Below are 13456 nucleotides of genomic sequence, written 5' to 3'. Positions count from 1 at the left end.
ACATCCAAACTCCCTGAGGGACTGAATTGCTGGGCGGAGGGCTGTGGGGACCATGGTCTCAGGGAACATCTAGCTCAACTGACATAATACAGTTTATAAAAACAATGTTCTACATTCTACCTTGGTGAGTAGCATCTGGTTTCTTAAAAGCCTGTGAGCAGCCATCTAAGATGCTCCACTGGTCTCACCCCTTTGGAAGCAAGGGAGAATGAAGTAAACAAGATACAAGAAAAAGATTAGTCCAAAGGACTAACGGACCACAACTTCCATGGTCTCCACCAAACTGAGTCCAGTACAACGAGATGGTGTCCGGCTACCACCACTGACTGCTCTGACCAGCATCACAACAGAGGGTACTGGGCAGAGTTGGAGAAAAACAAAATTCTAACTCACAAAAAGAGACCGGACTTACTGGTCTGACGGAGACTGGAGAAACCCCAAGAGTATGGCCCCCAGACACACTTTTAGCTCAGTAATGAAGTCACTCCCGAGGTTCACCATTCAGCCAAAGATTCGACAGCCCTATAAAACAAAACGAGACTAAAGGGGCAGAACAGTCCAGGGGCAAGGACTAGAAGGCAGAAGGGGACAGGAAAGCTGGTAATAGGGAACCCAAGGTTGAGAAGGGACTGTGTTGACATGTTGTGGGGTTGTTAACCATTGTCATAAAACAATATGTATACTAACTGTTTAATGACTGTAAACCTTCATCTAAAGTACAATAAAAAAATTTAAAAAAAATATGTCTAGTCATATTCTTTCCCTGTCTACAAACCATCCATGGATTCCATTTAGATTTTAAAAAAGTGGCAGTGCAGACGTTCAAAGCTCTCTAGTCTCCACAGTACGTTCCCAACTTCCCTAGGCAAACGCCTTTCACTCTGTCCATACACAAAATACGTGCCTTATTTCACCATAGAGCTTTTTCTCACTTTACGCTCCCTTCTCAAAATACCCATTCCTGGTTTCTTACATGTCTGAATTGTAACCATTCTCCAAGGACCAACGTACTTGCCATAAAGACTTCCCTGTTTTTACCTGGAGGAAGGGATGGATTACCCAATAAACAAATGTATGTACAAGTTTAATTGTACTTAGTTACTAACCTGTAGCCCATAATTTCATCTATGAAACTGTGAAACCCATGTGAAATTGTGCACTACAGATTAGTAAGTAAACACAACTAAGCCTGTGCTTACCTTGCTTAATGTAAGCAGATGCATACTGTGCTTACTAGTTAATCTGCCCCTGCCATTGAGCTTTCAAAGGACTTTCTGTCCGTCTCACTACAACCACTGCTTTTTGTTTTGCATTGTACTTATTTCCATTATTAGCCTTTAATTTTCTTAAGTGAAGTTATTATCTGAGCATGATTCTTCACAGTGATGTGCATAGTAGATGTTCAACAAATTGCTACTGAAGCAAGGCTACAATAGCAGAAAATCACCTGAACAATAACAGTAACAATTTCTAACATTAATTGAGCAATCATTAAGTACCTAATACTGGGTTAAGCACTCTACATGTGCCAGGCAGAAGCAAAAGTATACAAATTATTAAAATGTATTTCCTAAAATGTAAATATTCTGGGTATATGTCTCTCCAAAATTATCATTAAAATAATTTTAGAAATGATCAATAAAAGGGTACAAAATAAACCAAAAATTTTATTTGATTCAAAATGAGTGTTGTAACAATATATGCTATTTCTTTGACAGCTCAAAACCTCAAATCGTCCATTTTTTTTTTCTCCAGTTTGAAGATTTGAAAAACAAAAGACATCTTCAGACAACAGATCATCAATTTCTGATGCTGTTCACAGCCACAAAGCCCGAGAAGGTGAAGGGAATGCCGTTAAATGCCACTGAAGCTTAGAAAAAGTGTTTTCAGGCCTCATTCATTTCCTCTGTCAGTAAGGAAATATTGTGTTCAGACAATAGGAAAAGAAACTAGTAATAGAAATTGCTGCAAATTCTGTTTGTGTTGATCCTTCAAGTTCAAACCTTTCATTTCAGTGGCTTCAGCCGCTAAGAAGAGAGCTGGGGAGCTGGATTATTCATTTCTATAATTAAAGAGATACCTGGGCTTTGAAACAGAGTGTGCTTCTCTGTGACTGACAGTCGCTATGATTGGATCTTAGCAGTGGGCCACATGTAAGATGAATTCAGGTAATCTCCATTTTTTTTTCCTCCTCCTCTTAGAAATGCCTCAAATTGACACTAATTTGATAGTCTCAAATCCCAGAGCCCCATGGATACTGAGAATGGAGTGTAAAGAAATTCTCCTTGGTGTCAGTCAGTAACTTTTCCTTTTCTTCAGGTTACAAAAGGTGATTGATGGGAAGAGAAGCCCTGCTCACTGCTACAACAGAGATGAACTTAAAACGGGCCGGACAGGCATCTTCTCTAGATTTCTTTTTTTTTTCTTTTTTATCTCAGTGGTGATGAAGAATAGCTGATAAGAGTTCATGGGAAGACAGATACCTTTAACAGCCATTGTCAAAGTCAGATGGAACAACAGAGAAGCCCTAACCAAAAAGCTAGTGTTGGAGGCGGCCCGCGGGTGAGCGCCGTGTCTGCCCCCCACCCCCCCGTGCCCTCCTGGTTCCCGGACCCCTCGGGATGGCCGCCCCCGCGCCGCATGGCCGGATGAGGAGAACCAGGCACTAGCCAGCTCCCGCCTTCTGGACCTCTGGCAATGGCACAGGCATGATATCATTGATCATTCCTCCCAAAGACCAGCTATCACGAGTGGCAAAAATGTTAGCAGATGAGTTTGGAACTGCATCTAACATTAAGTCACGAGTAAACCGCCTTTCAGTCCTGGGAGCCATTACATCTGTACAGCAGAGACTCAAACTTTATAACAAGGTACTTCCAAATGATCTGGTTGTTTACTGTGGAGCAATTGTAACAGAAGAAGGAAAGGAAAAGAAAGTCAAGACTGACTTCGAGCCTTTCAAACCAATTAATACGTCATTGTATTTGTGTGACAACAAATTCCATACAGAGGCTCTTACAGCGCTACTTTCGGATGACAGCAAGTTTGGCTTCATTGTAGTAGATGGTAGTGGTGCACTTTTTGGCACACTCCAGGGAAACACAAGAGAAGTCCTGCACGAATTCACTGGATCTTCCAAAGAAACACGGTAAAGGAGGTCAGTCTCCCTTGCATTTTGCCCATTTAAGAATGGAAAAGTGACATAATTATGTTCGGAAAGTAGCTGAGACTGCTGTGCAGCTGTTTATTTCTGGGGACAAAGTGAATGTGGCTGGTCTCGTTTTAGCTGGATCAGCTGACTTTAAAACTGAACTAAGTCAATCTGATACGTTTGATTAGAGGTTGCAATCAAAAGTCTTAAAATTAGTTGATATCTCCTATGGTGGTGAAAATGGATTCAACCAAGCTATTGAGTTATCTACTGAAGTCCTCTCCAAAGTGAAGTTCATTCAAGAGAAGAAATTAATGGGATGATACTTTGATGAAATCAGCCAGGACATGGGCAAGGACTGTTTTGGAGTTGAAGATACACTAAAGGCTTTGGAAATGGGAGCTGTAGAGATTCTAATAGTCTCTGAAAATCTGCATATAATGAGATACGTTCTTCATTGCCAAGGCACAGAAGAGGAGAAAATTCTCTATCTAACTCCAGAACAAGAGAAGGATAAATCTCATTTCACAAAGAGACAGGACAGGAACATGAGCTGATTGAGAGCATGCCCTTACTGGAATGGTTTGCTAACAACTACAAAAAATTTGGAGCTACATTGGAAATTGTCACAGATAAGTCACAAGAAGGATCCCAGTTTGTGAAAGGATTTGGTGGAATTGGAGGTATCTTGTGGTACCGAGTAGATTTCCAGGGAATGGAATACCAAGGAGGAGACAATGAATTTTTCGACCTTGATGATTACTAGGTAGTTGACATGGGTCCGGCAAAACATGCCTCACCCTCCAGCATCCAACCCAAGGACCATACCCGTGGTGGAAACCAAACAGATCCCTGCCTTACAATTGCAACATTTCCAGAACTTAATCCACAAGCATTGGATATTGAAAAGAAAACCGAAACAAAACCAGACCCAACCCTACACTTTGGTTTGTCATGGTGTCAGCGCAGCAGCCTACAACTAAGTTCCTAAATGCCACTATGGACTAATTTAAAAAAGAATCCCAGTTTTTACTTTTACTTGATGGTGAAAATTGGTTGCTATTGTATTTTATGGGGGAAAAAATGACCTTTTTAACCTTCATACATAGAAGCAAAAATACTTTAACTGCTGTAAACCTTCAAAAGTTAATAGAAGTGAAATCATACTGGTTTGTTCATTTTGATTGGACAAAAATTAAATTGCTGCATTTTGCAGTGACCCATTTACATGGCATTCTCAGCTTAGACTGCTAAGAAGGAATATATGTGGTGAAATGTTGGAACCATTTCTCTCTTGGTCTCTGTTTAATGTTGAATGGGTGAGCTAATACGAGGCATTTTCAACTTCACTCCCTCACGCCCCTTCCCCCTCCAGACTGGCAGTTTCAAGGATGAAAATTGTGTTGCAAAGTCAGACTGACTCGTGAAGCATTTGGGCCAGTGCACTGTGTCCTTCCATCTGTTTTTTCAGATGCATTTGTGCCCAGGGTTTGGGAGCCCTCAACATCATTGCTTTGACAAATGTTCCCATAATCTTAGCTTACTAGAAACCAGTTTGGGATGGATATGATGGGGTTTCTGTGCTTTTGCTGGGATTGGGAGAAATAAAACATGCCATGTAAGTGGAAACAAAGATATTTAAAGGAAATTTTATTTTATTTTGCTTGGGTCTATCCTTGGTAAAAGGGAGATGGTTGTGTTTTCCTTGTGTTGGATGGCATGAGATTATGTGAATGTTTTGATTTTAATAAAATGAACTGCAAGGTTTTCACAGGAACGATGGACAAGATATGTATGACTGTGCATGTAATTATAAACCCCTGACCTCCTGGTGGGGTTGGAGTATCTGTTTCACATATGGGACTTACAAGCACCTCTCGTGAGAAATTGTAGTGGGGGGTGGTGGGAAGGGATGTGACACAGCTTCTGGCACCAAGGATTAACCGTGTTGGATCCAAAAGGGGGCATGAAACCCTAGGCTTCACGGTTGGACTATAAATTGGACTTGAACCCAGCTGATATGCAAGGTGATGGCTTGCCCGAGGTAGTGACAGTGAACAGTGTGTTGAATGTGCCCAGTGGTAATAATGAAAAAGCATACCGAATGGACTTTGAAGGACCAAAGGTTTAAAAAGTCAATTGCTATCACCCCTACACTGACTAGGGTAGTGGGATGCATTTGATTTTCAAATTAGGTACATTTAACACATAGTGCCTGACTGCGGTTCTTCACTGACTTTTGACTCAGTCACTCGTAGCTTTATTGGTCTGAACCAGCTCCTTGTTCCCAGGTTACAGACCTGCCTATCATTCTAATAATCCTGTTTCACTTGAATGAAGGGAGTATGTCTTAAAATGTAGTTTCTGGTTCTCACGCTGTGCTCTGAGGTCCAAATGACTGTCTGTCAATGTGTAACCTGATGTCTCAACCCCAGTGAGAAGAATCAATGCTTTGGTGTTCACCGATGTGAGAATCTTCACCGGAACAGGCTTTTGCTTTGGGCTCTGCTGTTTGTTTGCAGAAAACGCAAGAGCGAGCAAACATGCTCTCTTCACAGCAGTACCTTAGGGTTTTGCCATTGTAAATGGGTCTAATGTGATATGACAAGACCAGAGAAATTGGATGTAAATTTACATTTTTGGATATGCTTGTTTCACATGATACATTTAGGGTATGCAGCTTCTTTTGTAGTTTTTATTTTTACTATTTAAGTTTGGAAATGATGCTAAATTTTTGTATTTCTTTAATCAATGTGTTCTCTTTGGTGATATATATTGCATTATATATTGATGTGTGTATCAATATATACTGATATGTATTACACTTACACATACAAACACATAAATAAGAAGGGGTGAAAACCATAGCCTTTGCATTTTCTATAGCCTCTGCAGAGAGATCTTAAGCAGCGAAATCTTGGTGTTGTGATGTACAGAAATGGAGAAGAGTATTAAACCATATTTAAGAAAAAAAAAAAAAAAGCTAGTGTTCACTGAACACATTCTCCCACTTCCTTTTCTCCATCCACGTAACACAAAATTAAGGATTAGAGATCAAAGTAGAATGAATCTTCCTCTATATGCTCATTGCCCAGGAATTCTTCAGGAAAAATAGTATTCCCAACCCCTCACTCTATGCACGCTGTGAATGAGTAAATATGAGTTGGGTAAAAATGAAAAAAAAAAAAAGTAAGTCAAACTGCCTATTCGCATTGTTCTAGGTGAACTATGACTGTAAGAAAGAGGCCACTCACTTTACACACTATATGTGCCGGGGCTGAAGATCCTGAGGACCAGGTGGGCCATTGGAACACAATTAGGTGGAGGATGTTTTAATGCACTTTACTTTGCCCCCATCAGGTCAGTCTTTCCAGGTCAGGCCAAGTGTGGCCAGATCTCAGGAGCTTGGTTTTGTGTAGCCTTACAGTCTGTGGTGCAGTGGTTGAGCACTTGGCTGCAACCAAAAGGTCAGTGGTGCGAACTCAGCAGGTACTCCACGGGAGAAGGATGTGGCAGTTGGCTTTCATAAAGATTTACAGCCTTGGAAACCCTATGGGAAAGTTCTACTCTGCCCTATAGGGTCACTATGAGTCAGAATCTATAGGTTTTTTGGGTTTTGTTTTTGTTTGTTTACAGTCTGTTACTACTTCTGTTGTTATTTGGAGAAACATTCACAATCTAGACAAAGCTTGCTTCCATTTCTGGGATGCTATGAATTCAACATATGCTTCAGGGAGTGTAGATTATTGTCATCAAGGTTACCTCCTCCTCCGGGGGCAAAAAAAACAGAGTAAGTATGCAAGCATTACAAATCACTGTGTCCAGCATCCTAGAAAGCAGTTTACCCACAATATTTCACATTCCAAGGACAAGAAAATCAAAACAGAAAAATAAATACATCATATTACTATTAGTTCAAAATGTCAATCCATTCATCAGTTGGTATGAGCATTCAAGGAGAAAATTTGAGTCAGATAAGCTTTGGAATATAAACTCCAGAAGAACAGGGGCTTTGCGTGTGTTATTCACGACTCTACCCTCAGCACATAGAAGACTTTCTGAGATGTAGCTGCCCTTCAATTATTTGCTGAACTAATAAAAATGCAAAATGCTTCAGAATACTGGGCCATCTCCTAGATACTATTGGGAACTCAGATGATCTAAACTAGCCTAGAAATGGAAAATATTCCGGGTGTTTCTGTTCCATACTGGCTTCTGTTATGGTCACGTATCTAACTTGTTTCAGAAAATCCAAGTTGAGGCTTGTTCAATTAGTAGTAACTATTGCAAGTTGCTAAAAACACAAGCTCAGCTCCAACCCTTACCCTTTTCATCTCCCCTGCCTCCTTCAAACTTGTTTTTATATATCCTTTTATTACAAGGGATCCCTTTTATGCTCCTGATGAGAAAGGATGCATTGGGGAGTCATATTTGTGCCGTAGGTACCACCTGGATGCAGTTATTTAAGAACCAAGTGTTATTGTCTTTTGTCTAAAACACCCTGTGAAGCCTGCTGATAGAAAGAGAGCAAGGTCAATAACAGATTCTTCAGCTTTCTGAAGATGCTGTTACCTATCCCATGGGTAGTTTATTTTAGCGTAGACAAGCACAAGACTGCCAGAAGGTCTGAAACAGTGTTCTGCCATCTACCAGCTACACCATCAGGTGCCCTTCATAGGGAAAATGCACACCCTTCATTCCTTTATTTGTTCAACATTTATTCTGTGTTTACCCTGTGTAAGCTCTAGGCTGAAAAAAATGTGTACACAATTCCTGCCTTCAAGGGGCTCACCTAGTCTGGGGTGGAGGAGTAGAGATGATTCTTGCTCTAATTATCCTTAAAAAAAAAACAAAAAACAAAAACCATTGTCATCGAGTGGATTCCAACACATGGCAGCCCTATAAGATGCAGTAGAACTGCCTCATAGGGTTTCCAAGGAGCAGCTGGATTCTAACTGGTAAGCTTTTGGTTAGCAATCTAAGATAACCACTATGCTACCAGGGTTCCATTATCCTTAATAGAACAGAAAATGCCCACCAAAAATGGCTAGACCATAAATAACTTTGTTCTCCCCCCCACCAAAAAAAAAAAAAGATCAAAATGACAAAGTGTGATTTTAAATATTGTTAAGTTACAGTAATATCTGTGTGCCACAATTTACAGAAATGTAAGTAACAGACACTACAAGAAATATAACATGTAATTAACCCAAATTCCTATTAGAAGTCCCATTATCCAAAAATTATGCCTTCTCCCTGTTTTATTGTTGCCACTAAATAACTTTAAAAATCTTCTATTTTTTAAACTTGTCTCAAATGTGGTGATTAGATTATAACTTTTTTTTTTTTAAACCAATACTAGTCAGTCTGTCGCAGGGAAGGTAGTAAAAGGATTTTGAATCTCTCCATCTTATTTTGAATCGGTTACCTGGTTGCCCTCTGTGTCACATAACCTTCAAAAAAGGTGGAGAGTTCAAAATTACAGATTTATTCTCACTGACAAAAGGCTCACGTTAATGAGATTTGGCTTTAATACTACTTATTATCACTCAGAGTAGATAATAAATAAATTAACAGTAGAAAAGCTCTTTGACAACTCTCCATGTCTTCATGCCCCAGCATTTCATCTCATTGTTCATTATAAAGAACTAAAATTAGGCCAAGCCCAAACAAGGGAGTCACCTATGATTTCAGCCATGTCTCCAAAATTGCAGGTGAGGAAAAGAAAGAAAAAAAAAAAATCATTCACACCCTAGTGAATTTTAGTCTCACATTTCAAATTTGTAAATGCTCTGAATGATCATGTACACGGTTCCATGAAAGGGACCTCAAATCCAACCTTCTAGGGTCAGTTTTTCAAGAGGTCATTGTTGGGATGAATCTTGGATGTGAATAGGAATTAGCGAAGAGTCAATCCCTCTACTATCTTCATTCCCAGAGAGTAATTGATCTGCTTTCTGTCACTATAGATTAGTTTTGCCTGTTATGGATTCCACATAAATAAACTCATACAACATGTACTCTTTGAATCTGACGTCTTTCACTCAGCATAATGATTTTGACATTCACCTGTATTGTTGCATGTACTGGGAGTCTGTTCCTTTCTATTACTGAATAGTATTATATTGTATAACTATACCAATAATTATTTATCTATTTTCCTATCAATGGATATTGAGGTTATTTCCAATTTTCTGATTATTATGAGTAAAGCTGCTATAAACATTCATGTACAAACCTTTTAATAGATATATATTTTCATTTTTCTTAGGTAAATACAAAGAAGTAGACTATCTGAATCACATAGTAAGTGGTTATATAACTTAACAACAAACAAGCAAACTAGCAAACTCTTCTCCAAAATGACTGTACCATTTTTTCATCCTCATCAGCTATGTGTAAGAGTTCTAAATGCTCAATAGCCTTGCTGACTTTTGGTATTATCCATCTTTTTTTTAATTTTCAGTATTCTAGGGGGTATGCAGTATTATTTCATTGTAGTTTTAATTTGCATTCCACTGATGACTAAAAATATTGAGCTTCTTCTCATGTGCTTATTATTCCTAGAGCTTCTGTTAACCGAAAGTTTGGAGGTTCAAGTTCACCCAGAGGCACCTCAGAAGAAAGGTCTGGCAATCTACTTCTGAAAAAAATCAGCCACTGAAAACCTCGTGGAGCACTGTTCCACTCTGACACACATGGGGTCGCTATGAGTCTGGGTCAACTCAAAAACAGCTGGTTTTACATTTTCTTTTATGAAGCATTAATTCAAATAGTTTGGCTGTTTCTTTTTAAATCATGTTATTTGTCTTCTTATAATTAAATTGAAAGAATTTTTTATATATTCTGAATACAATGTCTTTGCAGATGTATGTATGGATTGTCAGTATGTTCTCCCAAACTCTTGCTTATTTTTTATTTTATAAACAATGTCTTTTTATAAAAAAAGTATAGATTTTGACGTATCCCATTTTTTAAATTTTTTTTCCTTGTATGGTTAATGGTTTTTTGTGTTCATAAAAAACCAAAAACTGGTTGCTATCAAGTTGACTCCAACTCATGACAACCTTATCTCTGCAGAATAGAACTGCACTCCATAGGGTTTTCAAAGCTGTGACTTTTTGAAAGCAGACCACCAGGCCTTTCTTCTGAGGTGCCTATGGGTAGGTTTGAACCTTCAACTTTTTGGTTAGCAGTCAAGCACTTAACCCTTTGCACTACCCAGGGACTATCCTGACAGGACAGAAATGAAATGATGGGCAGAGTTTAAGGCAAATGTAACCAAACAGAAAGCAGGAGGAGTTATGATCTTAATATCAAACAAATTGGATTTAAGGACAAAAACTATTAATTGATAAAGGCTAAAAGATGAAATTGATTATGGTGTGAAAATCATGAATATCTATTCTGTGAGTAACATAGAATCAACATTCCATATAGCAAATATTATAGGAGATACATGAAAATTAGACAGAAAACAATAATAATACCAGCATTCTTGAGGTACACATCTTGAAAATGTTCATCAAGATACTAAATTTAGAAATATTTTTAATTTTTAAGAAAAAGATCTTTCTCCTGAAATGTTTCTTAATTTAGAATTCCATCCCTAATTTAATCCAAACATTTCAGTACTTCAGAACTCATCTTGATCTTCACTCCCTTCTTAATAATAATTGCACATAGTGTGCATTTATTAGGTAACAAGTACGTACATTCGTTTTGCTGCATTGTATCATTGCAACATCACAATGTCCTATGAGACAGATACTGTTATCCACAAATTCAGATTTAAAAACAACGCAAACAAACAAACCAAAAAAAAAAAAAGTGAGACTCACAGAGACTATTTACTCAAAGTCACATTACTAGTAAGTAGAAGTACCAAGACTTAAAGCAGTACCAGGATTTAACCTATTCTGATGTAACTGGAACTATTTATTTTCTGAAATATTATAACTTCTTAGAAGACTAATCAATAGAATTCAAAATGCCTAAGCCTAAGCATTTTTTTTTTCTATTCTATCACTATGTATGATTAACTTTTCTCCATTTCTCTCCCTGCACTTCTCCCCTTGGAATCAAGAACCATATCTCACACTTCTTTTGTACTCTTCACTATACAGGAAATAATAACATCTACTGTCTCAGAACAGAAACTGAAAAGATAAGTATTGGTCAAATGAGTTTAGTAGACATGAGGCTTGTTCTAGCAATTCTTGTTTTTCATCTGAAAAAATTCTGGGGAAATTGAAAGCATACCCATAAAATCAAAACCAAAATGTACAAATTAAGTGTGAAAGCATTCTGTCCACTTACTTTATCTCAACTTTCGTTTCTTCCTCCTTCCGTTCTTCCTCCCTCCCTTCCTCCTTTTCTTCCTGTCCCATTGCCCAAACTCATCTCCCTCCACTCACATGTATTAATGTGTTGGATAAATATGTTTTTTATTTGTATATTATCTTGTAAAATAATGTTTGCTTTATTTTACATAAATGGTACATGCTATTCATCTTGTTTCTTGTTTGTTTCATTTAGTACTGTGTTCGTAAGTTATATCTATGTTGCTATGTGACCATCTTTTGTTTTTTGTTTTTCTAGTGCTGTACAGTATCTCTGTAAAATCTCACATTTTACTTATCCACTGTCCTTAAATGGACACCCAGGTTGTCTCCAACTCCTCATGACCACAAACATCACTGTGAAGAATCTCATTCACATCCGTTTACAGACCCGTGGGCAAACTTTTTTGGGACATATGCTTAGAAGTGAGATTTATGGGCATACGGAATACATAAGAGTAATTACTTTGACAAAATCAGTGCCTTATTTGCTCTCCAGAATGGCGTCACCACACTCCACTCCACCAGTATATAAGAGGGTTGCTATAACCCCATGTTCAGCCTTCCGATATTTGACAGCAGACAGAATATAAAGTGACATCACATTGTGCTTTTCTTCTTTTGTGGGTTATTCTCTTACAATAGAAAACAAGAATCCTGACACTATTTTTTATAGGGAACACAAGGCATATATTTAACTTAGAAATCCAAGATAAAAAGGCATTCTGTTGTGCACTGATCATTTTATCAGAGATAGACTGGATTATGGCTAATGAAAGGGTCAAAGATGGATATGTGACTATTGTGACAACTTGTTCTCAGTACTGCTACCCTTGAAAAGAACAGAGAATATTCAACTTACTTCTTCTAATTAGACATAGAAGAGTGAATCACAGTTCCTTAAATGTAATAAAAATGGAATAATTTGTTAAACAGGGAAGCTACTTCCTGACAGACTTATACAAAATAAGACAGAAAATTCGTCTTGGCTTAGGATTTATGAGAAGATCATCCATAAATTCTATTAATTAAAAATATACATTATCTACTATAAAATGAACTATTGAAAGGGGGCAAACATATACCAGTAAATTTGAAAAGTTTCTAACTTTCAAATCTGCTGGAATATTATCCATTAATGACATTTCTAAAAAATATCTACATAATTCTCTTTGAAATATAACAATAGTGATGCTAGACTAGGAATCTGTTATTCCATCATTTCTTCTTTAAAACAATAAATTGGTATAATTGTAGTTCTAAATTATCAATATATTCTATAGGTAAATGTCTTAGTCATCTAGTGCTGCTACAACAAAAATACCACAAGTGGATGGCTTTAACAAAGAGAAATTTATTTCCTCACAGTTAAAATAGGCTAAAAGTCCAAATTCAGGGCGTCAGCTCCAGGGGAAGGCTTTTTCTCTCCATCGGCCTTCTTCTCTTCAGTGTTCCCCTGGACTAGGAGCTTCTCTGAGCAGGGACCCTGGTCCAAAGGACATACTCTGCTCCCAGTGCTGCTTTCTTGATGGTATGAAGTCCCCCCTGTCCCTCTGCTCACTTCTGTCTTTTATATCTCAAGACATTGCCTCAGGATACAATCTAATCTTGTAGACTGAGTCCTGCCTTACTAACACAACTGCCACCCATCCTCCCTCATTAACATCACAGAGGCAGGCTTACAACATACAGGAAAATCACACAGTACCAGGAATCATGGCCCAGCCAGACTGATACACACATTTTTTGGGGACATAATTCAAACCATGACAGTAAATATTTCAAATTTTATTATTAATACATTTGTATGCCCAGTTTTTAAATGGATATAATTGATTCTGCTAGCAATTATCAGAAAAATTATCATCTTTGCATATCAACATTTTATAATAATAATTTATGTTTTTCTCCACTGATAATAATGCAGTTACACATGATATATAAGCAGAAATTCCACAGTCTC

The 13456-nt window shown here is 37.9% G+C and overlaps 1 pseudogene; it reads left to right on the top strand.

Annotated features, from left to right (window-relative positions):
• The first annotated feature begins 2539 nt into the window (after positions 1–2539).
• Positions 2540–3917, top strand: LOC101360388 (eukaryotic peptide chain release factor subunit 1 pseudogene; annotated as a pseudogene).
• The last annotated feature ends 9539 nt before the right edge of the window (positions 3918–13456 follow it).

The sequence above is a fragment of the Trichechus manatus genome, unplaced genomic scaffold, assembly GCF_000243295.1.
Source record: "Trichechus manatus latirostris isolate Lorelei unplaced genomic scaffold, TriManLat1.0 scaffold00011, whole genome shotgun sequence".
NCBI classification, from domain to species: domain Eukaryota; kingdom Metazoa; phylum Chordata; class Mammalia; order Sirenia; family Trichechidae; genus Trichechus; species Trichechus manatus.
Note: the sequence above shows the minus strand (reverse complement) of the source record. Positions and strands in the feature narration are given on the sequence as shown.